The 25,817-nt window shown below is 46.6% G+C and overlaps 1 long non-coding RNA gene across 1 annotated transcript; it reads right to left on the reverse strand.

The window, feature by feature from the left end:
* Positions 1-319: 319 nt before the first annotated feature.
* Positions 320-2,045, reverse strand: LOC109144298. The gene is made up of 3 exons (XR_002044966.1): positions 1,821-2,045; positions 1,551-1,644; positions 320-524 (listed from the first exon to the last, which is right to left on the reverse strand). It is a non-coding gene; the product is annotated as an uncharacterized LOC109144298 (long non-coding RNA).
* Between the last annotated feature and the right edge of the window lie 23,772 nt (positions 2,046-25,817).

The following is a 25,817-nucleotide window of genomic DNA, read 5'->3' on the forward strand; positions in this document are numbered from 1 at the left end:
GTGAGTAAAACTACTGTGACCAGGCTGAACCAAGTGTATTTTGCAATGTACACGCTTGAGTGTGTTAACAAATGAGCAAACTGAACAAGCTTTTTAACAAATCCTGTTCCATGGCTTATTTCTACAGGACTGGGACCATGGAGAAGAGCAGGTATGTGCCTGTTCTGCTGAGGATTGGGGCCCCTTTGGCTGCTGTTCGCAGTCCTGGGCTGACCATGGCCAGCTGCCAGTGCCCACCCAGCTGCTCCCCACTCCCCCTCCACAACAGGGCAGAAAATAGGATGGAAAAGCACATGAGTGACAGCAGGGAGGGCACTTACCAGTCACCATCATGAGCAAAACAGGAAAATCCATGTATTGCTTATTAAAACAGAACTGGACTGATAGCACCAGGATTAGGCTGCAGATTGTGGGAGCCCCAGAGCTGTACATACACTATCTGTTAATTCAGGTGCTCTTCCAAGAAGATGAAGGACAATCCTTGTGCAAGGAGCCAAGGCTTGTGGGGCATTGACTGGGGGGTCCTGCAGGGATGGAAGTGAGAGTCACACTTGCATTTTGGTGAGCCAGTGTAAGCTGTGTGCTGAGACACCACACATCCGTCTAAATCAAGGTGTTGCTTATCTGGCTCTAAACACAATAATCTTTTCTCTGTTTTCACAGGTCACCAGAGCCCAAACAAGCACCTTGATCCATCCATCAATACCAAAATACAATGCACTGGTGCCCTGATGGGAAGTCATTCAGGCTGTCACCCTCTCGTGAGTTGCAGAGCCTGTAAGTCAGGTTGAGCAAAAATGCTAAAATATCGTGTTTTATCTCACAGAGCAGCGTTTTCATAAAGTGTTTAGCACACCTCTGTGCGGGTTGCTCATCGAGCTGGGAAATGTGATATTTTACATTTGCTTCAGGCAAAACGTTACAAATGTCTGAGGCTGAACAAAAATAGCACTTCAAAATAAATTGGGTAGTGCACAGGGGAGGTGGCAGAGATCATTACTTGCTGCTTGTCCCTGCTTCATTCAGTTCTTTCCTCTACAAGGGCTAGAAAGGCTGGGGATTTAATTCTCCCTTTGACCAGTTTGAGGCTAAAAGAAAGGGATTTACACGCTTGATTTCTGTTCTGGCCAATGGAGCCATGCTCACAGCAAACTCCCTCTGCATTCCTGGGAAAATGGGGTCATTTGTGCTGGATCACTCAGCCAAGCGTGGATGTGTGACAGCACAGCCCCCAAGCCAGCTGTGCTGAGAAAAGAACCTTAAAAAGTTGATGCTGCAGCTGAGTTCAGTGTCTGCTGATGGGTCACTTTTGCTCCTGTCTTGTGTCTGCTCTCAAGTGCCTGGAACCCTTATCCCAGTCTGCAGCCCATGAGCTGGTAATCTCAAACTTGGAAGAGTTTCCAGGCAGGCTGACCAAAATCTGAGGATCTAAAACCGCCTGTACCCAAAAAAAGGTAAATAAAAGGAAGCTAATCCCAGATGGTGTTGATTAAAACATGGACTACAAAGGGAGGTTGAGGAAGCAGCTTTCAGGCTGAGATGTATATTACCTGAGAGGGAGCTTGATCGTTGTGCACAGAGCTCATACATCTGGGAACCCAGCACATCCTGACACAGCACTGCCTTTGGAGAGCCTGCATCCTCCTGCCAAAGATAACAGAGCCAAACTTGGGGTCTTTTGATTACAGAGGGAATTAACATCTCAGCAGGCTTCTGGGCGAGTGATACAAGTGTGACCACAGTAGGGATAAACCCCTTTCAGGTTAAAGGGAGGCAATTTTACAAGATTTTTCTGACCTTCTCCCAAATGCTGGACTTACCTAGGGAACAGGAGGCAGTGTACCTGCCTGCCAGTGACACTGCAGCCAGTGCTCTCTTCTGATCTTGGCTGAATGGTTGATAACAGCTCTGCTTTGGTCTTAAGGCCCCAGGTGCTGATCTTTTGTTTCCCAAAATGTATTATTTGTCACCTATCTCCGTGGTTTTTCAAGCTTGTTTGAGACTGTCCTGACAGGAAGGTTAATCCTTGCCTGAGTTGAAACAGTGCTGACTCACTGCAAGTCATAATTCCCTGAAAACTTTAGATATCCAGGAAAGTCTCATATCACAGCTTTCCATGTGGTTACGTAAAAATCTCAAATTATGTCATTGCATCAGACACCTTGTGGCTCATGCCTGCTCTGCTACTCAGCCTTCACTGCTTTCAGTGCCTTTAAAAAGAAAGAGAAAAAAGTTCTGTTTGTTTCTGCAGAGCAGGGAACTGTTCCTGGTGTGCTTCCCATGAAGTGTGCATCCCAGGCATTCCATAAAACTACAGCACTGTACAGCACTGGGACCAAGGCTTGGGAGACGCATTTCTGCTTCCAGCAGTGACACAGTTTTTGAGCAAGACCTGTGAACTGCTACATCCTATGCTACAATTTACCCCTCTCTCAAATATTATTAAAACAGTAGGAAGCTTTAAATCAATGTAAGGAGTGCTCAGAAAATGCAGTGTGAGGTGGCATAGTTCTCTAAATAACTTATATATCAGGGATATAAACTTTAAATAAGATCTGCAGTGAACTCAGTAGAGTTGAGCCATAGGCAGGTGTGCTAATTTACTATTTTAACCCTGGTTTTATCCTCTATCCAGCAGGGGAATTTTACACCACAAATTTTCTGGTCATGCAAATAAAACAGTGTCATTTTTGTCTTTTTGAATCCAGGAACATTTATACAGGTAGGACCCTTTGAGTGTTCTTTCTTCCTTTAGGGAGTGGGTAATGAGAGGGAGGGCCATATCAAAGCTGGCTGCTGGAAAGAATTTACTCTGATTTACAGTGCTCTGCAGCTCAAGATAACGCCTCTGGTCTTTGGAGACTCAGAAATGCAAAAAGCAGTGCTCATGGGGAGCCTGCTCTCAGTCACCCCTTTCTGGTGTCCGTAGCTGGCACCCAGGAGTGCAAATCCCACAGAGGACTGGTCACTGCCAACCCAGTGCAAGGCACAAAGCTGGAGCTGCCATGTCTGCTCCTACTGCTCTGGCCCAGCCTAAAGACTTCCTGCATCTCTAAGGTCAGTGCAGCCTTTAATGCAAATTCACAGGATGCCATTAGCCTTAGATCCCCATCTTCATGAATTTGCAAAAGACAACCAGGACACTCTCCAGAAGTGCTCAGAGTTAGGAACAGAACAAACCAAGAGAAATTCCAGCAAAGGGGGCGGTGCCTGATTCCAGCCCCAGATAACAGTTCTTATCAGAAAAGCTCATAAATCCACCCAATTTAAACAGTATCAGCAGCATCCCGTGCTGCTTTGTGTGTCCCCTCCAGGGATCTACAGCTTCTTGTTCCCATCAGCGATTTCCATTCTATCCTCCAGGTTCCCAAAAGTCACTGCTTCCTGGAAAATGCTTGTGGGAGTGCTAATTCTGAATATCTGTGTGGCCTTAGAAGGAGCAGAACATGTTACTGTTGCAATAAACAGCCCAAATTACTGTTTGGCTGTCACTTGTGATTAAAGCAGCAAATATAGGCAAAAACAACATGCCAGAAGTAGGGAACTTGTTTAAATGTTGGCTCTTGGGTCTGATTTTCAAGTGTCTGGTGGAATATGAAGTCTTCATTAAGACACAGCATCAGTGTCTCTCCTGGGAATTGTAAATAGACACCTGATAGCCCTGCCCTTTGTGAAGCACAAACACACGGATAACACCACCTTCTCTGGTCACTGTCACCCCTCTGGTGTCATCACTGTCACTGCAGATGAAGATTATTTGAGGAGAAGGACACAAGACCGTCCTAATAAAAACAAGGCAGAAAGTATACATTTACTCTTTGGAAAAAAATCCCACAGCTTTTTCATGGAAAGGTATGGATTTGGTGTGAAAGAATGATGTAGATATGAGAAAATGAGCACCCTGTCAAAGAGTTGGTCCCAAGTAAAATGTCAGGCTGACACTCATGTGCTCCAAGTGATTTCTCAACAACTGCTTCCCGCTACATGAAAAAAAAATATTTGTATTGTGGTCAGCCACCCCTTTTAGGGATGTGCTGCAGGAATTATGAGGAGCAAGAGGGAGTCATGACCTTGCTATTATTCTAGCAACTCTATTAGGGGAAAAATCTGTGAATTTATTTCAGCCACATTTTGTCTCTTCCAGCAAACACTTTGGTAGTTTCCAATACACCAAAAAGAGCATAAGGGGATTTTGTCTCCAGTGTTGTGACTTTTGAATGACCTCGCAGAACAAGGACTGGATGATGAAGAGGCCTCATAAAATATTCCTTTAGGAAAACACCATGTCATACACTGCTGGGATGAACTGTCCAGAACAGGATACTGGGAACAACTCTGATGCTTTAGAGGGACCTATATAGCAAAACTCTGGACCTACCTCATGAGAGAGAGAGAGAGAGTATGGAATGGGGAAGGATGTTTCTTCTGCTATGGGAAAAAGTTTGGCATCTTGGCTACCTTCAGAAGGGTGTGATAGTCCCTTCCTGACTCGTGTGGTGAGGAAACTTGGGTCACAAAAGCTGTGTCCTTCTATCTATCAGGTAACTTCCAAATAAGCTGTTGTGCCCAAGCAGAAGTGTAGCTGCGTGCTGAGACCCAGTGCTGCAACAGCTCTGGCTCCAGGGGTGACACAGTGCAAAGCGGGATTCCCAAAGAGCAGCTCTGGGGAGCAGCATTTAGGGGAAAAAATTGATAAAATGAGAAAATAGCATCACAATTTTTTTTTTCCTTTACTGTTGTAAAAAGTCACTGAAAGATAAGAGCAGATGCAAATGTTTGGTGGCTAGTTAAAGGTGAATACAGCGGCAAGCTCTTCTGACTGTCCTGAAAGGAGCTTCTCATGTGAATGCTGAGCCCATGATTCTGAGTGTGTCTTCCTGCAGTGTTTTGGAACGTGCTGCACAAGGTGCAGGAGATGCCCCACAGCTGCGTGCAACCCTCTCCTGGCCAGGCAGGGAGGGCAGATGGACCCTAACAGAACACAGGAGGCGAGGTGTGAGGAGAGACAGAGTGGCTTGGTAGTTAGCTAAAGAGCAGAGAACCACAGAACTGGAGCTGATGCCACCAGAGCAGGGGATATCTGAGCATCTGGAGTGGGTCTGCTTGCAAGGAGGGATGAAGCAGGATAACTGCAGGAGCCATGGGCACATTCAGGAGCAGTGGGAGAGGACATCGGGCAAGACTGAGGCGCTCAGTGCTCATGACTTGGGGGTAATTTCAAGGAAAGCCATAAGAGATCTGGAGGGAGGCACTGCTGCCTGCTGGAAGCCACGGGGAAGGGAGAGGTTTTGTGTATTTATACGCTCTGTGGGGCCCAGACATTGAGATCACTGTGCAAGCACTCCACTGCCACGTGTTCCTTGTAAGTGCGTGGGCAGCTGGATGTGTCCCTTTGAACCAGCAGCACCGTGTTCATCTGCCCTGTCTGGCACTGGTTAATCCTGAAAAGAAGCAGCACTTCCCTGTCTGCTCCTTAGAAATGACCTGAGCAGCAGCAGCATAATCACTTGCACTAAACACATGGCTGGAAACCTTTTAATAAAGTCCAAGACATGGGACAGCTTCCTACAAACTGCCCAGGGGCAGACCTGACCATCTGACTCCCATTGTAGTGACATTTCAGAACAATTTTATTTGTTCCGGTCGGCTTTAATTGAACATCTGGGTTAATAACGGGGAGATTCCCAAGGTTGGCATCGGAGTCGGGAAGGAAAAGGAGTAATTTTGGAGTCCTTCCTTAATCCCAGCTCCTTTGTTAGAAGTGTTGGTGTTATTTAATTGACTGTTAAATCCCAGTCACATGAGCACCCTCGAGTGTAATCTCCTGTGATAAATTGCCCGGTACTCGTGTCAGAGGCACATTCTGGTCTCCAGCCTGAGCAAGACTGAGTGTCCTGTGATCACAGCTGACTTTTGCATAGGGAACGAGGGAGGAATGGATCTTAGTTTAAATTGATTTAAGAAGACAGTCAACTCCAGATTTGGATAGAGACACTGCTCTCCAACCTGCTTGAGGTCATTATAGATGCAGTTATTTTTTCCATGATTTTCAGCAAATGTTTGCAGGGTCCAGGTCTTATCAGATGAATGCAGACAGCCCTTAAGGGGGAAAAACCAGGTAATTGCACAAGGTTTCCTCTCACAGGTGGGAAAGAAGGAAGGGAAAGGGCTCAGTTAGGGTTAGGGGGGAGCCAGTTATCTGTTGGAAACAGCCTGCACACAGTCAGATCTCTAGGATCAGGAAGGAGAATGTCAAGGTGGGAAAGGAAACTAGATATAAGGAAGGAACTGAGCAGATAAGAGAAGGATGGCAAGGAATATCTGTAAGATGTCAAGAAAACCTTTTTTGTCCTACAATCCTCTAATATTTCCCCATTTGATTCTGGTCATTCTCCCCCATTAGAGATTTCACCCTATGTCCTGTGGTCTCTGAGACCAACCAGAGCCAGAGAGATAGGCCAGAGGCAGAGCAAGGTGCTGGCATCCCTGAGGGGCACAGATGCTTGCACGGAGCATGCAGGGGACAGTCAGTGACTTCTGAGATACTCCTGACCCCACTGGCACTGCTTTCCCTAAACCTAGTGAATTAGGAAGGTGGCAGCATCTGTGAGCTGCCCAGAAAGCTCTCTGCTCTCAGACCTCCACACCTGGGTTCATTGTCAGAATTCACTGTCTCTCAGGTGCAGATTTTCACCCCTTTTTGAAGCCACTTACATTTACACCCAGCTGAGAGGGCAGGTTTAGCTTTGCTCAGCCAGTCTCCACTTAGAGATTCCTCACCTGATGTTTCCTTAATTCTCAGGGCAGCAGCACAACAACACAGGGCTCCTGCCTGCCCTTGAGAAGGTGGTGATGTGCAGCAGCAGCCTGGAAGTTCCCTGGGAGCAAAGCCAAGAAACCAAGGATCTGCAGCATGGACATGTCCAGGTAGGACAAGAGGTCTGGTCCAGACTGGATGCACCTGGGTCCAGATGCAGGCATTGTATCTGGCAGAGGTCTGGAGGGACTGCTGCTGGTGTCAGGCGTCTGTCTCCCTCCTGGAATGCGAGGCTTGTGCTGAGACCAGCCCACTGGGTGCTGTTTTGCTGTAATTTGAAGGCTGTGGCACTGAGGGAAATGGCAGCGTGCTGAGGTGGGCTCAGGAACAGCCTGGCCGAGTCGCTGGGCTGCGATGTCCCGGCTCTGCTACAGCAGCTGTGACAGGAGCCCTGTCCCACCACACACAGCCCGTCCTCTGGCACGGCCCTGCTGATAACAGCCTGTTCCCTCAGCCCTCTGCAGTCACATCACAGCCCATCTCATTTTATCCAAATGCCATCTCCCCCCTCAGCTCTGAATCATCACCAGGCTGATATCAGTGCCCATGTGCCAGTACCAAAGAAATGCCTGATAATATCCTGGTTTTCTCCTCAGTTTTTCCCAGCTCCCCTTCAATCCAGAATAATTTGTGCTTCCTTATGACCCCAAAGGCACCACAAGACAAATGTATCAACATGAGTGTAAGCACTTTAATCAGTAAAATGCAAGACTTAAAAAAAAAATAATAGTAATAATAACAGTACCCTGCAGGGAGAGAGACTGAGAAAAGAAGAGCAAATAAAAATAAATGCTCTGTATGTTCTGGCTGGGAGCCAAAGGCCCTCTGGGCCAGGTTGGGATAAAATAGGGCTTAATTTCTGGTGTGAGAAACCGCTAGAGTGAATCTGTTGCAAACAAAGGCCAATTCACAAAGGGACATAGGCCAGGGCTGGAGGAGGAGAGGGCAGCCTGCCAGTTCTGCCAGCTCCCGTCATTTTATCATGTCTTGCAATATCAGATGTTTTACTTCTAGCTTCCTTTTCCTCTTGCATTTTTTGAAAAAACTGCATGTCTTGTCATGAAGTCTGTAGGGGAAAACTTGAGATACACTTCAAAGATGGTCCAGAAAGCAAAATGAAGATAACAAACACTAAAGCTCATTAACTTAATGGAAATTAAATTGAGATTCTTAAACAAGACTTAGTGAGAGGAGAGGTTTTTTTTAAAATGTTTGGGCTGGGCAGTGTGAAAGGCTTTCTTGGACCATGAACAACTGTTTACATTTGAAAAGAAGTGCTGTGTCAGCAGTGCTAGTGGGCTCATCGCTCAGTGACAGCATTATCTCCCTGGAGAGCTTCCAGTGCCAGGGGAGTGTGAGATCCCCCAGATCTTACAGGGCTCAGCTCTGCCCTCTTCCACACCACCAAAACCTCTGCTCTGCACATCCCCAGGCTCAGGGAGATGACAGAAAGCCAACTATGGTAAGAGGGTAGTACAAACCTACCAAGGGAATTCTCTCCATAATGGGAATCTTGCCCGATTCTTGAAAGTCCACTCTTTCCCTTGGGAGCACAGCAAAGAGCATGTACCCAGAACAGTGGCATTTCCATCTCACCCCACAGTAGGGGTGGTACCGACGGGAATGAGTCATGATCCCGTTATTCCTCTGATTCTTTCCAACAAGCAGAGCAGGGAGAATGGCTTGTCCTGAAAATCCCAAGCTTTGCTGTTAGCTGCACGCTGTGCTTAATACCCTCGACAATTAAACAGTTGGCTGGTAGAATATGCTTCTTTTTCTCTCTAATTGCTCAGATCCAGGCAGTGTGTTTGGGATTCAGCTCTCAAATAATTCAGCATTTACTGCAGCTACAGAAACCCAGGGGCGTTACGTGCAGTGGTGACAGCTTAGAGCCACTCTCAAGAAGGCTGTTGGGGATACAGGACTGCTTCCCCAGGGGTCATCCCTGTATTTTCCCATGGTATTATCTGATTTTTGAGGCCAGTTGTGGATGCAGGAATTCTGCCCACGCACATTTCTTCTGGCTGCTGTAGGTCCTGGGATGACAGTGGGTCAGCCCACACAGGGCAGCCTGTGGTCAGTTACCAGCCCACGTCAACATAAGCTCAGTTCTCATTTCTGAGTTTGAAAACACCGTTCTGGGAGTGTACACAACTCTAGTGTCACCACGTCCACCGTGGCTTTGCCTCAGGCCACCACGACTTGGGCTTCCCCCTAAGATTTGTGATTGAACACCAGCAATGTAGGGAGCGTTTGTGGAGTGGTTTGGGCTGTTTTGAGTTTCAGTCCTAAAGGAGGCACTTCTAGAAACTGTTGCTTGAGTTGCTGCACTTTAGCAGGCAAAATAATTAAGTTTTCAAGAAGATATTGAGCTAAGGAGCTGTGATGTCATGATATAGTTGGTTGAGAAGAGGCTGGTGGAGTTTACATCAAACCCCACTCTGTTAATGAAGGATTTAAGCCCCGTCCCAAAAGAAGGGAGGCCATATATGCAGTGGGAAGGCAAGGGATGAAAGAGCACTGCAGTGTTCAAGACAGCAATCCTAAAATTTGGAAAATCCAAATTGCTCCATCCCCTCTGTGCTGGAGGGGTGCTGCCAGGCACGTGTGGATGCAGATTTTTATACACCCAAGGCACCAGTGACAACCAGAGGCTTCAGTGACAGCCAGTCTCGTAGCACTGGTGCCAGGCATTTCCCTCCAACACAAGCGTGCTGGGAGTGACTGCTGAGCCAGTAGCCCTCTCCCAGTCTTCTGGTGCCATGCACAGGTGTCCCTTGCTGGGGAAGGGAGCCAGAGCCACAGCGTGCTTGGCCACAAGCCACTGCTTCCAGCCTGTCCATGTCCAGAGCCCAGCCCTGGCTCTGTGGGGAGGGTCCCCTCTGTGGGCACTGCCCTGCTCGGTGCCCAGAGGCAGATGCAGGTTTTCCATTGTGGTGCACAGGCTCAGTGGGACTAATGGAAGGGAAACAAGCAGAGTTTGACCCTCGTTAGTGTCATAATTTCAAGGGATGCCCACCCCTTCCCTGAAGAGTCTTTTACACCCGCAGGGCTCTGACAAAGAGGGCTGTGTTCTTGCTGTGTATGATTAACTAAATCCTGTGCTGGATGTACCAGGCTGAATGGGCAGCTGAGGACCCTGTTTGCAGAGATAAAGGACATGCCACTGCCCTGGCACAGGCAGTGCCTCTGCAGGAGTGGGTTTGGAGAGGAGAGAGAGGCTGGGTCCTCTTTTCATCTTGTTTATAGCTGTGGCACTTACAGTACATGAAATTTGAAAAATCCCTTTGTTTGGCTGCCCTGAAGCTTTCCACATGGAAAAAGGGTGTGTGGGGATGGGAGTGCACAGGCTCTGAACACAGTGTGCTCTCTGAGGCAGTGGGGAGGGAAGGAGAAGTCATTCCCCCACGTCATGGGAATTGGTTGCCACCATCACACAGGAGAGGCTCTGCAGGTCACCCATCAGGGAACTCCCCCAGGGATCTAAACCTATTCTCTTCCCTGCCTCCACCCCAGTGTTTCACACTGTTTAGACACAGACATGCTCAGACACCCCATTTTTCCTGCTGTTTCCACTTGCCTCTGTTCTTCTGAACCAAGACCACATATATCAAAATATTATAAGGGACAGGTGCTTGCAGGGTGAGGAGGTATGGAGAAGTCCCCAAGACTTCACATGCTAATTCATTTCAGCGTCCCCCGTCCCCTCTGCCCATCATCAAACACCGTTTTTATTACTCATAAATTTTCAAATGGAGTAAAGAAGTTTGGGCAGCTCAATGTCACTGCAAATGCTTTTGGAGATTGACAGGAACAACACTTAAATTGTCACATTCCAGCATAAGCATACTTTTCACTTCAGATATTGGGATAAAAGTGATATATTATGATGGTTTTCCAGGTCTAGTTTCACCTACAGCATCTCACATGGCAGCAGCTATCAGAAATGAATGATGCCAGAACCAGACAGAGCCTGTGCTCTTAATTGTAGGGGCCATTTGTGCTGTGCTGATGACAGACAGTGTCTGCCTGTGTGCTCTGACTTCACCTGCTCATGTGTTTCTAGTTTGGTTGCAGTGTTGGGAAAGGAGGCAACTGAGAATATCCTTTTTGTACCATCTGTGATGTGTTTTTCGCCCCCCAAGGGTTCTGAAAGATGAACTTGTACCCAGACAAGTGTGATGTCTTTGAGCTGAATGGAGATGCTTGCTTCAGGAACTGATCCAGGGGACACAAGTCAGAAATTAATATTGAGTCCAGCTCATCCTGGTATGGCTGTGTCTTAGCTGAGACTGCACAGCCCCTCCCAAGCAATTTCACTCAAGGTAGGAGCAGGTGTGGAGGCAAAGGTGCTACAACAGCCTGTGCACTTTACTGCCCAAACAGGAGTCCTGTGTGTGTGGAAGCAGCTCAGCACGTCCTGCTGTGGTGTTCATTAGCACACAGGGCACCACTTTTAATGGGTTTATGTTGGGGTAAATATTCAGCATGGGTTAGGGTAGCCAGTGGGATTGGGACAAGTGGGAGATCTGTACTAGATGCTTTCTGAAAGTGACATTAGGACAGTCTATTTTGACATTTTTATTTCTGTTTGCAAATATTTTTGTGTCTATGTCTGCACACGGTGAGTTTCTTTTGTAACAAATCTTCACCTGTCTGCTAATTGCTGCAAGGCAAAGCCCTGCTGCATTTGGCATCTGGTTTCCTGTGAACACCTTCACTTCTGGATATTACTTTGATAATCCCAACAAAACCATCCTGACAGCTCTGACTGATTGTCCCCATTCATAAAACTGCATCTTAATACCTAATCCTCCCCACTGCTGCCAGCCAGGCAGTTCCATTGTTAAAAAGATTGAACTATTATCCCATGCAAACACCAACCTCTAATTTTTAAAGGTTAGGCTGGAATCTTCTAATGATGGGAAATGCCAGGATGCATGGGACACTGTATTCCCTGGAGTTTCATGGCCAATATGTTTAAAACTCATGAAATATAAGCTACTGTCTCATTCATTACTTCTGTAGGCGAATTAGTGTCCCCTCCCCCAGCACAGTCTCAGCTGCTTTGTAACTCAGAAATGAAAGTGAAGCATCTTTTGTTTTGCTTTTAAAATGTTTCTGTGGTGGTTTGGGTTTTTTTAAAAATTCTGCTTGAGTCACAGGCTAAAATTATAGATGATTTTGGACTATTTACAGCACAAGGATTTTAATAGCAGGCGCTCACTGAAAACTCAGAACAGTCCCCAGAACTGGACAAGTTAAGACTCTTCACTACTGTGCTTGTGCTAATACCAACTTTTTCCCATGGATTAGTATCAGACATGATCTAAGCGAGGTGCATTTTGAGTCAGATTCCTGCTCTCTCAGAAGAGCAGACTGCTTGGTTGACAGACTTAGGCACCTTCCTGAAAACTCATTTTTAACCACACTGGGTCTTGGAGCACTTCAGGTTTTATCAAATCTGCTCTGAAAGGTCCGATAACACCCCAACATAAGTTTTAAATTAACCTCTTTGGCTGATGGGAATCTTGAACAGATTTAAGTAGCTTGAGTTACAATCAGAGAGCCCCGTGAGGTTGAGTTTGGCCAGCTAAACCCTTGCTAAAGGATGACTCATTTAATCTTTGTCATCATGGGAGATGGTGCATGGTAAACCACACAAGAGGATGTACGGAACAGTGAACCTTTGTCCAGGCAGCCCCTGGTGTGGGGCACTGCTGTGAGCCCTGACCAGGAGCACTGGGTGGGTGCAGATGCCTCTGCTTGTGTGTGAGCAAAGGCAGCAGCAGCCTGAGCTGTGGGGTGGATCATGGGGCCCTGGAGTGGCACATGGGGTGGTTCATGGGGTCATCATTCATTCCTGTCACTTGCTGGAACTGCTGAGCTATTGCATGCAAGACCTGGGAAGTCAGCATGGTCTGGAGACAGTGATTAAACAAAGATACAGAGCCTAAGGAAATGCCCTGCTTAGCTGAGATTTATGAGCCATGGTCGGATATGTCACTTGAAACTGCCCAAACAGAGGGGGATGGGCACTGGTCCTTCTGGATGTGGTGGAGAGCTGCAGGCTGCCCTTTCCCATCCATTTGTGTCCCTGCTACAACACAGCTCTCTGAGTGATGCCTGCAGCTTCAGGTGCTAGGTTCTCCCTTGGTATTTCTTGCCTTGACTTTTTTCCCTTGGTAAAAAGAATTCTGCAGTCTTGCTTATTTCACATCTTCAATTTTAAAAAATAGTGATTTTCTATGTGAACCTGGCTTTTTCTGTAATTTTTTTACTGTGGCGAGGAACTGAGGCTGCATGGTGGGGCTGTGCAGATCCCTGGGTTTGAGCCATAGCTGCTGACATGCTTGGGGAATCTCTTGCTGACAGAATGCCTCTTGTCTATAAGAGAAAAGGACTCTGAAGTGAAACTCTTAAGTTTTCATAAGGCAGCATCTCTCTGCTTTGCCTGAAGTATGAATGGGACTGGAGTTAATTGCTGTTTCTGTTTCTGTGATTTCTGCTCCCACCTGTTCTGGAAGTGAAGGGTAATCACCAGCCTCCAGCTCCTTTTCAGAGCTAAAAAGAGCCAGTGTCCAAACTGGGAAGAAGATAAAGCAGATATGCACAGATTATAGTGCTCTGAAGAACCAGGAGGGACCTGTGGGATGAGGATCTGTCCTCTCCCTCCTGTTTCTCCTGCCCAGCTGTGAAAGGTGTAAGAAGTGCCAGGTCACCTGTGGCAGTTGTCCCCTTTGCCACAGCTGCCTTGTCGTGCCAGGAGGTGACTGGGAAAACAACCAGCCACGAAGTGTGGAAATCCCTGGAATGCTGACTGTCTTCATCTCAAGGAGGGGATCTTCTGGTACATTTTGTCTTGAAAACATTTTATTAGGGAAAGAAACCAGAGCTGCAGGGGCTAGAAATGGCAGGGAGGCAGGGGAATGATTTCAGACAAGAAAAATGCTCCTGAACCTCTCTGCTCCTCCCAGGCAAAGAAGCTGCCAGCCTTCATGTGGCATGTCATTCATCAAGCTGTCACCCCGGGCCCCGTGGGTTCACCCAGGAGGGAGCGTGGGGCACACCTGTAACCTTTGCCTCCGGAGCTGTCTGCGGTTGTCCCCGAGGCTGGTTTCTGACTGCAAATGCAACAGTGGGCTGTGGGGGAGGTGGGGAGGGGCTGGGGGTGTTCATACCTGCAGGACTGGGAGTAGGGAGTGTGTGGAGGGTGCCCTGGAAAGCCTCAGCTCTCCATCGTAGGGGTGTGTGGTAGCCTAGGGACACTTCTCCCCTGCCAGGGAGCAGCAGCACAGCTCCTCCCTGCTCTGGGAGTCCTGACGCTGCCCCAAACCCACAGAAGATCTGTTTTTGGGAGGGATCCCTAGTGCTGGATTTGCTCATGCTGAGGGTGGTTAAGAGCTGTTTCAGAAGGTTTCTGGTCACCTTTGTGGGATGCAGAGCACCTCCCAGACCTGCAAGCAGGCATCTCCTTCCTAAATGTTGGGGCTCTCTGGTTCTATTTTGAAGTAACTCTTCCTCTCCCCATCAACTAAAGACGTTCAGATTTTCTATTTAATGTTGGTTTCCAGATGTTATAGCAGCTTCATCTTGTGGTTTATCTTAGAGCAAAGCACAAAAGAAGAGCCCCATGCCCATTCCTGGCTGTGCACAGGCAGGAAAGCTGCAATCCCACCCTGCTGGAGTGACTGAAGGTGGGCTGGGCAGGCTTTGTGCCTCCTGAGGGTATGAGCTGCAAGATGCCAACAGAAGCAATAGCTAGGCAGGAGATAAAAAACACACCTGGCAGGGGAAATGAGTGGGTGCCAGCTTCTTTTGAAGTAATGTGCGAGTATCTGTATAGAGGGAGTGGTCTTTAAATTAGGGTAAAGTACTTAAAGGACTTTCTGTCAGGCCAGTAAGTCCCACTCTTCATGGTTATTGTATAATTTATATAGCACTTCAAAGGTATCAGGGCTGTCTGCAAGAAAATAATGGGGGAAAATCCACTCCTCAGGAAGTCTGCACTATGACCTTACAAGCATTAAATTCCCAACTCTCCCTTTTTGCTGCAACCTGGAACCCAATTTTCTCTTCCAAAATGTCACCGAGGTCCCTTTTCCTTTCCCTTCATCAGTTGCTTTGTTCTCATTACCTGTAAGTTTATGGATTAAAGCAGACAATGTTCTTCCTGATATTTAAGAGGATGCTGCTGTGTATCAGGGAATCAATTTCATTTCTTAGCCACTGAATAGTTACAGATATTTTTGTTGTTGTTTAATTCTTGCTCCTCTTTTTGTTGTTGTTTTGTTTTGCTTGTTGGTGTTTGTTTTCTTTTTAATTTTTTTTTCTTTTAACCTCTCAGCTCCGCGGGAAGTGGAATCTGGGTGGCTCAAGTATTTCTGGTATCAGGGCTGTAGTGTTTGCTGAAGATCAAAGGAACCTTTTCAAACATCATTGTTACCACTAAGAGGTGGCAGCCGCATCTTAAGTAACCAACCTTTTCATCCGAGGCATGGGTGATTGAGACACACCAAACCCAGCTGAGGGGGCTGGATTTTAGCTCCTTTCTGGTCAGTTCTGGCAGCCCAGTTCTCTTGTAGCCGAGCTCTGGCCGTGGCGAGCCCCCAAGGGATGATCTGACCTTTAGTATGAATTTAGATTTGCACTGTGACTTCTCTAAATTATGACTGCCAGAGGTCCTGGGGTCACAGCTCTCCATCGTCAGAGCACTTCCAGCTCCCAGCACACTCCCAGTTTGGGAGAAGGGATGCAATTATTGATGGTGATTTAAAAGGAAAAAAGAAAAGCTGGATGTAAAAATGCCAATCTGCTGGGGCGTGTCCTCGTTGTGACTGCTGTGTATTAGAGATGCTTCTGACAAAATATAAATGGCACCACCTAAATTTCTGGTGTAGGACAACAAATTAGCTCTGCACGTGTCCCAGATGGTGTTCCTGCCACCTTATAAATGGTTAAAGTAGAAGAGCTGCTCTCTTTGCTTAGATAAACAGGGTCTCTGTATGAATAGCTTGCAACCCCCGTCATAATCCCTCTCTGATCTCTGGTTATAAAAATGATAGATGGAATGTAAACTCCATAAAGATTAGTAATCACCAAAAGCGTAGAAAAAATATGGGGAAGAGTTGTGAGGTTTTTCTGCATTCCTGAGGAATTCTGCAGGGATTCCTTTCCCTTGGTGGAGCTTGTGCTATTCCCCAGCTCATCTCCTTTCAAACTTGCTGTCTGGAGATGTTCGTGGAGGATTTTCAAGTATCTCTGAAGAAGTCTGGCACGGATTCCCTGTAACCTCGTGTAAATGGCTGCTGCTTGCCCCGGTTTCCGCAGTTGTGAGGCAGGGTAACAGGATGTATGTACTTGTCAAAGAATTCAGGGATTTACTGCTGGCTCGGGTGGTGCTGCCGTGTTCTCAGGGAAGGAGTTCTGACTCCAAAGCATCGTTGCTCTCTAGCAGAACAGCAACTCTCTGTCATCCTACACATTTCAGAGTATTCATGTGGAATCCTTTTTTCCCAATCTTTTGCATGCAGGGCAGCACTTCCAAGCACAGCTATTGGTCTTGTGTCTTATGCTGCACCTCTGATTTTCAGAAGTTCATAGTTTACCTTAAAATGTAACCATTTTACAGTGTACAAATGCAGATTGCAAGTCACATCTCTCTCAAAACAAACCTCTAAATTCGGTCCTGTAGTGCACTTTGGGAAATACTCTGGGGTTAAAAAGTGTGAAGGTGGATCTTCCCAAAAATGGAACTGGGTTATGACAGCTGCAGCCTTTGAGAAATCCAGCCCACTGTGCATGTGAGAGATTTGCTGGACTTGAAATTAAGTAAGGCAACTTGGAGAAGGGGAAAATGTGCTCAACAAGAGATGGTCCCATCCTTCGGGATGGAATGTGGTTGGGGGATGAAGGTCCCAAGTCCAGCTGGTGCAGGTGGTTCAGTGGCACAGGGAATATCCACTGGGAACAAACCCATCAAGCACTTGTGGCGTGGCTAAACCACCAGTGCAGAAGCCATGCTTGGGCTGTGAGCTGAGGGATTTGGGGGAAAACGAGGAGGTTGTTTCACCTACACTTCTGCAGGGTTTTCCCATGTGCCTCCCACTTCTGCAGGGCCTTTGGACTGTGTTCAGAGCAGCTGTGTCAGGTTGAACAGCTCCAGGGACAAAGTCAGGCTTTCATTTAGTAGGAAGGTGTTTGAGGTATGTTGCCAAGATGGTGTTTTATTGCAAATTATCAATGTAAGCTTCATCAGAGACCACCCAGAATCTTCCCTGAGAACATGGCTGTGCTTTGAAACTCCTGTGAGATTTCATTGCCCTCTTGTCCCTGCAGTGGGTACAAGCTGCCTGTCCTCTGCTGATGCCATGTGCTGTTGGTGAGTCTTTTTCCTGCTATCCTAGGAGAGTGTTTTACTTCAATGTGTTTGCAGTCTGACTGTATCTGCTTTCCAGCTGGGAAACTGGGATGCAGGCAAGCAATCCTTCCAAGACCACGTAGAAAACTCATGAAAATCAAGGACTTAATCCAGACCCCAGATAAGCACCTAAAATATTTCAGGGGGTTTTTTCTCTTTTGCTGCTGATTACTGCAACTCATTTATCTTTCCTGACTAACTCAGCCAACCCCATTGAAAATCTGGATTTGGCTGGAGACTACTCCAGCAAAACATTTGGGATTTTGCCCTGACAGGATCTGTAAGGCTGGCTGAAACAGCACAGTTTAAGCGTGCTCTAAGAATTAAAAATTCTGCTCTAAGTGCATTGACCTGTCTTTCTCTCCTGCAAAACGTATGGATCACTTTCAGTTCTGCCCTAATGACACTCCACGTGGCTATACATCATTGCTCCTAATATTAGGAACTTCTGTCTTAAATCAGCAAGAGCTGGACGTCCCTTTCAGCAGCTTGCAGTGCTTACCTGTGTTAACAGCCTTGCACAGAAATAGTTGTGCTTCCAGATGCCTGACTTGTGCAGTCTCACAGGGAGGGCTATTCCTTAAATGGGTTAAGAGAGCTTAAAAAAATAAACTGTAAAAGAATTGTTTACAGCCCTTTTTATAGCTGGGTCAGTTCCCAACCTGGTTCCACAAATGGTTCTGTTGGCACGCCCAGAAGGGGAAAAAGGGCAAAAACTGATTGTGTCAGTGCTGCTGCCAAACACAACATGTTGTGAAGCACAACCTCGGTCCCTCCTGTGTGGGGAGCGGGTCCCCTCCACTCCCTGCAGCCCCAAACACCATCAACAAACAGCAAAAGGGACTCTGACACTTCCTCTCCCAAAGCCAGCGAGGGCCTGTAATAATAAGGATTTGATAAACACCCAAAGCACTTACTCTGCTTTTTCAGGGAGCTGCAGGCCAGGGAACAGCCAGAGAGACATTAAAGAGCAGAAGCAGAATAGAGTGTAATTAACTTTAAACCCCTGTGAAACTCCTGCTGCTGTGTGTGGCAGGCTCACTTTGGAACACAGTTGGGTTTAGTGCAAGTTCTAATCGTGGTGTCAAGTCGAGGCTTGTCCAGAGAAAGTGTGTGTGCCTTTATTAGCATGCAAATCACAGATCCTCCTTATTACACTGTCTCTGCATCCCTCCTCTAGAGCTGTTTAGTAGAAGCAGGCAAGAACTAATTAAATTCCTTTATTCGTACCTCACCCTTGAAGTGCAGAGCCCAAGGCAGGAATGCCAATGGGCACACGCCCATACCCTCTCTGCTTCCACAAGGATCGTGGCAGGCCTGACCTTCACCTCATTAGGCAAGGAATAAATCCCCTGCCGTGAGGATGAGGATGTCAGGCACTACATGCATAAATCACAGAAGGAGTTTCCAAATGGCTTTCATCTTGGGAGTCCTTAAGAGTTCAGAGCTATGGATCAATCCAGAGTGGATACATTTCAGCAGTAACTCCACATCTGAAGTTCTTTAATAATGTGGCTCCTTTAAATAAGATTCTGAAAACCCAAGCCAGCTGAAATTGTAGCACACAATCAAGTTAACCACTTTAATTACTATAACGCTCTATTTGTAAATTTAATCTCCTAATCTGCAAAGTGCCGTTTTCCCTTTAGAGTTCCTAAAGAAAGTAAAATAGCTTTTGGGTTCCTTGCTAGCTTTTCAAGGCACTTTGAAAACTGAGAAGAAACCTCCCACAAATAGCCTGGCTGTGATTATGAGATTTCTTTTCTCGTTTTTTAAAATATCATCCTTTATATGAATGCAAAGCATTTAAAAGCAGTAACAGGATCTATCCCAGCAAACCAGGCATTTGAATTTAAGATTTCTTGGGTTACCTGGACTGTACAAATGTAATGCACAGCATAAACCTTCCTTAAAGTGCTGAGGAAATTGGAGGTTATGGCAAGGGAAAACCAGTAGCCAAAGAACAAGCCCAGGGCTATGCTCTGTTTCCAGCTGCCTTATTTGAAGTGTTACGGCTGGAAAACTGCACTCAAAGTTGTGCACTGAAGGACCCCAGAGTGCTTCCCCCTGGTATGAAAAAGGGTTCCTGACCTCCAGAGCTGCAGCCATTCTGCACTTCAGCTTGTCCTCTGGGATGATCCAAGATTCTCCAGCATAGCAAGGCTGTTTGTAGAGAAACATCCCCCTGCAACCTGCTGAACTCCCAGCCTGGAGAGCCCCTCAGGCTGCCCTGAGATGAGAGCTGGTCATGACTTTTCCATTCACCAGCCCTTGGAGCTGAGTTTAGGGCCCATGGTGTTTCTGATCTGTGTAAATCCTGACACACTGCCAGTTCTGTGCTTGCTGTTCAATCTCCTGGAAGGTGAACTGGAGAGGCTGGGAAGAATGTGTGGGATTTTCACTGAAGTCTATTGGACCTACGGGGTCCAAGCAGGGCTTAGCTGTTAAACCCATTTTTTACAAACTTAAAAATGCACCTACATTGGGTGGTTGAGCATCTTACAGCTTTTATTCCTATTGTACCCCATGACTGCTGCTCCTTCTCATTTTGAGTTGATGAAGAGAGGCAAAGAAAAGTTGTGATGTGTCCAAGGTCATGCAGGGAAGAAGAAGTGAAGGGATTTGAGCCTCAGACATAGTTTAAGTTTTGGGCTGTGGCACCATCTCTCTTTGTGATGTCTGGAACAGGCTCATAGCTCTTCTATTGTGGAGAAAGCACCTATTTTCCTATTTGCTACCTCTTCCTACTGGAGGGAATTATTTTTAAGGACAAAACAGCTGTCTGTTCCTATTAAGCTACTGTAGGAATAATCTTCATGGAAAAAAACTCAGATGCTTTCCCAAATAGGAAGTAATTTAGATTTCAGATGAATGGCTGTGACAATGGAAATATATAAAATCTTTTCCTGGTATGGAGCCCAAACCATGGGTTGTTCTTATCGATGGTGGACACAGGTGTGAAATCTGACTTGTGCTGCACATGGGGAGCAAACACTAAAGAAAGGCACAAATATCCCTGTTATGCAGAGCTCCCAGCCTGTGGTGTGCATTTAGTGGATGAGTCAGCTGCTGCTGGTGAAAGATGACAACTCTTGCTCTTGCAAGCCTTCCTCTCTTGCAGGCACTCTGCCCTGATCCCACTCAGGGAAATGAACTGTTTTCCCAGAAATAAGAGCAAGAGTGAGGAATAGAGAGGATCAAGGCACTGAGTTGTTCTCTCTGGGACCTATAAATCCTCAGTCCTGGCTGTGAAAGGAGCTTCACAAAAGGAAAATTAAGGCTTGGGGTGGACAGCTTGGATGGAAGGAGCCAGCACAAGGAGCAAGCCCAGGTCTGGAGCAGTGATGGTCCTCTGGGCTGTCAGCTGCAGTTTACAAAGGAGATGAAGCTGAAGTTTCCCCTGCTGCCACTGCCCACTGGGTGGGATGGTGCCAGCCTTCCTGGGGACAGCAGGGCTGCAATCCAGGGCTTTCTTTGCAGGCACCTGCTCGAACAGAGAATTTCTCTTTTGTGCAAGCCTTAAGCTGCACATGGTCAGCAGCACGTACCTGAGCACCTCAGGTCCCCACAGCAGAAGGAGAACAGGGTGCCTGCAGTGCCAGGGAGCCTGGGAGGGATGTGAGGGGAGAGGGTTGGTCAGATCTGAATTTTGTGGCAGAAGGGCTGCTGAGATCTGTGCATGGAGTGTTTCTTACTTTACATTGTGTGAAGGCCCTCAGCATTCCCCACGTGTTCCGCTCTCTGGTAAGATTAACAGCATAAAGAAAATGTTACCAAATGCATTTTAACAGATGACTGCAATTTGCACTCAGCTGTTAGGCTGCTGCCTTTTCCATCTTAGCAATTGCAGAATGGGAAAGCCTAGCCTGTGTTATCGAGAGGGGCGAGATGAAACTGAGGATCTGCAGAGTGAAGCTTCACAAATTTCTCTTGCACTTGGTCAAACTACAAATAATCAGATTAAGCCATAACTGTATAAATGGGGCTTGAGTGTGTTTGCTCTGCTGACTTGGTCATGCATTCAGGACGTTCAGACTGGTGTAACTACAGCCCAAGAGGTATTAGTCACGCTGGGAGGACTTCAGTGAATATAAGAGGGCTTCATCTGGCCAGTTACCAAGGCAACTCTTGCTAATATTTCATTACAATGCTTTTGCCCTCTGCAAGTCCCACGGATTAGGACTGGGAATCTCAGAAAGAAGAGTTGATTGTCAATATTGTGCTTGGATTGAATGTATCCCCGAGAAAAAAAAAAGGTAAAGCATTTCCCATAGGCAGAGCCCACAATGCGCAGCTGGAGCGAAACTCCGTCTGTCATCCAGCACTGCCTTGTGCCCTGAGGAGAGTCTTGGGCAGCAACTAATCTCCCTCTTTCCAGCTCTGAAATAAATGGAAAATGCAGGTATGAACTCATCCTCATCCATGTTGAGATGCAGAGCGGCAGAGCTGTGCCAGGTTCCATTCAGAGCAGCTGCAGCACAACCTGCACCAGTACAGACTGGTGCCCTCAAACTGGGGGACAGTGCCAGCCAGAGGGACCACCCTCACACTTCAGGGCTGTGGCTGTCACTGGTGTGTTTGCTGCCTCTGTGCACCTTCCTCTAACTGTGTTCCTTGTCACTGACACAAGAGCTGTTGCTGATTCCCTTGGGGAGCCACAGCCACAGTGCGTTGGACTGGGCATCCTCTTCCTCTGGGAAAACACACAAGAAAATAAAAGGGCATCTGCTGCTGTGGGATACTGCTTGAGATGTTCCTTCCTCTGGGCCAGCTTGGGATTTGTAATGCTGCTGGGGTCTGTTGCTTGTTCCTAATTACACTTTTCATTAGCTGTGTATTATTTCTCATTAAGGAAACAGGACTTCATAGGAAAATGGCAATACAGCTATCCTATATGACACAGATTAGAAGTGCTACTGGGTTTTTATCTGCTACCAATAATTGGAAAAACTGGGTATGATGTGATGTAGGTGGAAGCCAGCAAGGGTATGTCATGACCCCATGCCTGAAGAGTATTTATGAGCACATAGCCACAGGGCACAGAAGCAACCCCGGGTGAAGTAATCTGTGGGAGGATGAACTTCCCGGCATTCAAAGAAGTTACAATGACATAGTAGGAGAAGTCCTATTCTCTGAGTCAGGCTTGAGTCAGTTTCCCATTCGCACTGCTGGATGTGTCCCACCTTTTAGACAAGGAGGAAAAGCATGTTCTGTCTGAGAGTCTCCAGTTTGCCCCCACTGCTCTGTCACACTCGAGCGGGTGTGTTAACCCCAGCATTGCACTGCTTTTCACCCTGAGCACATTCACTCATCCCCTCGCTTCCTCCATGGATTCAACTTGACACAGCGCTCTTGGTCCTCCTGCAGTGCTAAACAGCTACCAAAGCTCACCCCAGGAGTAGCTGCACTTTTCTGGTGGGTGAACTGATCTCTGTTGACATGTCAGCTCGTTAAATCTGCAGGGCCTTTCTGGCTGAAGGCAGGGCTGTGTGGCACATTTAAAGCATGATTTAGTTATTAACGTAAAAGCAGCTGTGTTCCTGTTTGAGCTGTGCAAAGAAAAACACGTAGCTAATGATGACCGAGCCCAAAGCGTGCCTGGGAGACAGCACTTAGGTATGTTTTCCATGTGCCTCAGAATAATACAGAGTTTAGGCTTTAAAAGAAAGTATTTGGGTCCTTGCCAGGTAGACAGACAGTATGAATGAAACACCTGTTCTGGCTTTGGGAGGGTTTTGGAACCATTTGATTACAGGGAAGGTACAGGCTGACCTTAAAGTGAATTGAATTCTCTGGTGTAGAGTAACATGTCCTGCTACATTATGAATCTTCTTGATCTCTTCGTGAAAATGTCCACAGCAGACAAAACACAGATGTCTGCTCCTTTTGGTTTTAACTAAAAGGTGCTGCTTGGGCATGGCAAAGTGACCAGCTCTGTCTCAAAACAGTCTTTTTCAATTTTGAATAAATGTTAAAGGAGGAACACTATAAAGGAAACATAAAACACATTAAAGTAATTCTACCGAGAAAAGAAAAATAACTGTTCATTCCAGATGTGCCCTAATTCAGCTCCTGCTAATGCTCCTTGGCACTTGGCAGTTTTAGGGGGTTGCGTTTTCACATGGTGTAATTCAATTCCAAAAAAGATATAAAGAATCCTGTCTTTCTTAGACTTGCTTCCTATTGAATCACCTTATCAGTCTGGTCTGGTTTGTCCAGTCTTAACTATTTCTGTTAATATGGCAAAACCAGCACCAGGAATTCTTTCATAAAAGCAGATGGCAGCAGATGGTAGTGTGATGAGTTTGATCATCCCCTCTGGCCTTTGGCTTTATATATTCATAAGAACCAGTCTGAGAAACCAAGGCAGATCCTGGCCAAATTCCTCATGCCTTCAACAAAACCCTCCAGTCCCTTCCCACTGTAGATTCAAGCTGTGCCCTAGCTCCCCCGATGCAGAAGGGTTTAAAAAGCTGTAATTGAGCTGTCAGTTTGAAGAACAAACAGGGGAAATGTACTTTGGGTCTCTGTTTGGGGGCTGTTTGCAGAACTGTCTGTATGTGCATGGGTGGGGGTCTGTGTGAATAGGAGGGGAACTCCTTCCCAAGCCTCTGTGAACTCAGCAAACGCACTGCAAACCTCACATGGAATCTGTTCATGCCTTTTGTGGATTTGTTTTACAAACTTCTCAGGTAGAGCCTGTGGAGACTGTAAAATTATAAAGCTGTAGATGTGCTTGAAGGATATTGATTGCACTTCTGGCTTGTGTTAGTCCAACTCCAGCTCATCTGGAATTAGTTCTTAGCTCCTGGTAGCTGCTCCTGACACACTTGTGTCAAGACACAACACGCTTATAAATGGCGAGCTTGGTGTGAAGTTCTTGGGTCAGCACAGAGCACAGCTCAGGAAACACATTCCTTCACACAGCCTGCAGCAGGGTAGCAGGAAAGTGATTAAATCTTCCCTAAGATAACATGTTCCTGACCCTACACCATACAGGAACCATATGCTCACTTATTTCTCTTGGCTCAGGCCCTGCTCCCAGTGACTGCTCTGGCTGTGGTGGTGCCTTGGTAGGAAATACTGTAAGTGAAGGCAACAAGTCTTTCTCCATAGGCCACATGTTGCTTTTCCTGGAGTGAGGAGAAGTTCTTTCATTTCTCTGTGTAATAGACAATATAAAACCAGATAATTTATTCACAGCAAGCAGAATGTGTCTGTGTCACCACTGATTTACTCGGCAGGCCTCGCTTCTTGGCTGTGGGATGCTTCCCTGTGCTCCTGCTGTAGGTTAAAAGGGTCTGGGTAGACAGGAAAACTCTCACTTGTAACTTGCAGAATCTTTGTTCAGATTTAAGAACTGCTTTTCCTCATCAAGATAAGTTGTTTGGAGCCCATACACTCAATTTGTTCTCAGACCTCTTTTAAGCTCTTCTGTCACTCTACAGCTTGCTTGAAGAAAGAGCTTGTTGTTTCTGGTGGCAGCTTCTGGCAAGCACCTCATGGTCCTGCAGTTTTTAGGGAGGCAAAAGTAAAACCTTCAGTGGGACTCAGATGTCTTTAGTGGATGCAGATGGGTAACAGCATGGCTGAGGTCGTGTTACTACATGTTGGCTCAGAGAAGATTGGAGTAGGACTGATACAGGCTGGACTTTTTTTTTTCCCCGGTTCTTTCTGCATTCACTGGTAGTGGATTTGATTTAAAATGAAAAGTCTCTTCTGCTTCAACACCTCTTATTTGAGAGCATGTCACTGTGACCAGCTTTGTGAAGCCGAGCCAAGAAGCACCGTTGCAAAGCTCAAGAAACCAGTAAAATTCAAAGAGGGATCAGAGCAGTAAAGGAATGGCAAATGTCCAGGGATGTTGAAATTTATGCTTAGAAAAACCTCTTAAATGGAAGAAAAGCTTCACTGCTCAAGCTAAGTTCTAGCTGTTATAAATCAGGCAACATCTTTTTTGGGAGCAGAGTATTCGTTGCCCACCCACGGGGGTTTTCACTGGAAATGTTTGCTGCTGGTGACTCTCAGGTGAGATGTTAGACCAGATGGGACTCGTGTCCAGTCCAAATTAGCAAATATGACTTTTTTCCCTGAGTATGGCTGAAAAGAGATGGCATCAGGGAAGGAGTTCAAGTTGTTAACCTCAACTTTTTGGTTAACCTCTAAATTGGATGTTTAGCAATGTTAGAAACCCTCTGACCTTTTCTTCCTGAGCTGGAAAAAGACCCTCAGAATGCTCTTTCTTTAAACCATTTCCATTGCTTCGTGGACAGCTTCAGATCCCCTCAGTTACAGGTGGCCTAAGTATGATTTCAGTCTTCAAACTGTCCTTGAAAGAAGCTCTGCAGTCGACTGGAGGCCAGTTCAGACAGTAGAGGGTCATTTTTTCTGCATGGTGCTCCTGAGTCTGTGCCACAAAACCCACGTGCTAACTGTGATTTCACTTTCCTTAATTGCATTTTGGAAGGGAGATTAATTATATTACCACTAGAGGGATTACAGATATTAATTAGACTGGCCCAAGTGTTTTGCCCTGAAACTCTTGTGGGGGTGGGAGAAAGTTATTTCCCTAATCTGTGC

This window comes from Corvus cornix, chromosome 20 (genome assembly GCF_000738735.6).
Source record: "Corvus cornix cornix isolate S_Up_H32 chromosome 20, ASM73873v5, whole genome shotgun sequence".
In the NCBI taxonomy this organism is placed as follows: Eukaryota; Metazoa; Chordata; class Aves; order Passeriformes; family Corvidae; genus Corvus; species Corvus cornix.